A 1,629-nucleotide genomic window follows, 5' to 3' on the forward strand; every position below is an offset into this window, starting at 1 on the left:
ATCACTGACAGTGGCGTCATAGACGCAAATGATGCAGACATCATCTTCTGTAGGTGCTCTAGCAGCGCGTTTTCGTAACTTGAAATCGCTTTTAGACGGGCAATGATTGCCTCGGGACCTTGTGCCACAAGGAGTTGCACACCCTCAGGGCCAAGCAAGGACATCAGCTTATAAAGCCCGTCCTGCTTCTACTGGGGCAAAGAGGAAAATTCCATCATCCTCACAGAGGATCAGTCTAAGCGACTCAGGTGTAGATTGACTGCAAGTGCTACCAAGTGCAGCGAAGCTACCGTAGCTTATCGCTTGAGGAAGCTTAATTTAGATCACCAATCTTTACAAGAACCAGTGCGAGTGTAGCGGATCGCAATCCGCTTACTACAAGAGTAATTATTGCCTTCCCAAGGCTAATTGTCTCTTCGTTTTAAGATCCAAAACTGACTTTTATTTATTTTAATTGCGGCTAACCGGCCTAATTTTAAAGAATAGATTTTCCTAAATGATATAGTAAAATCTAAATACATGTATAACTACTGGCTATCTAGCCCCGTACCGTATTCTTGTTTGGGTGTGGTCACACCATGCACATCTGGTGTGACACACACCCCTGTTACCAGGGTGTGTGTAACCTCGCTACATAAATAGACTAAGTTACCACCAGCGTTTCAAAGGCGCATAGCGGTTTCGAAAAAGAGAGTAGACCATGCCCAGATGGAGTTGAGGAGCTTCTCCTTTTGTGACAGTGCTTCTCATAATCTATTGGCTCTCAAGAGCGGATTTGTGAAAATATACCGAAAAAATCACGTAGATTACAGGATGCGTTTGCATTCTCTTTGGGATGCAAAGCGTATCATTTTTTTTCGCCACGACCACGAAGGGTCTGATGTAGCGCGTTCGCGAAACAGTCTTCAAGGCCACAGACACTGTGTGTATAGGTAGGTCAATTGCTTTCAGCACCTTTCTACACGATGGTGTTTTTGATGTGTTTCGCCTGCCTCAGGTATCTGTGTGTTGCTAATTTCATCCTGCCTATCGGGCACATCGGACACAGTATCGCGCGCACCCTATCAATGAATTAAAAGCAAAAATTTGCTTCGAAAAGCACCCGGCCAAAATCAGCAAATCAAATTTGCTGAACAGTCTCTCACCCACAAGGCTCCAGCACTTTCGTGACAGTGCCAATGGCGCCTCGAGAGTATACCTATGTATATACGTGACGTAGGGTGGGGTGTTTTATCCATTGCATACTCAATGGAATGGAACGGTTTTGTAGCACCATAGTCGCTCCGTGCAAGTGCTCCGGCAATTATGCTCAATTTACGCACCAACGCTTTTCGTTTAGTCGGTTGTATAGGGGGTCATGTTGTGAGCTTGTCCAATCTGACGCTGGAGCACCTTGGGTGAGGGTTGTCAAAACGTTGCTAAACTGCTTAATTTTTATCCAATATACTAGCTTTCGCTTGCCATGATGGCGAAACCAATTGTCGCGGAACGGGTTGGCTGAATCCTGACTGAAACTAACTGATTTTTACGAATAGAAGACCTTCTACTATTACAAGCCCCCATCGAATTTTTGACAATGTTCTAGAAATAAAAGACCGCTTCGATTAAAAGACCTCTTCAAATAAAAGG

This window comes from Plasmopara halstedii, assembly GCF_900000015.1.
Source record: "Plasmopara halstedii genome assembly, contig: Scaffold_555, whole genome shotgun sequence".
Taxonomy (NCBI): domain Eukaryota; phylum Oomycota; class Peronosporomycetes; order Peronosporales; family Peronosporaceae; genus Plasmopara; species Plasmopara halstedii.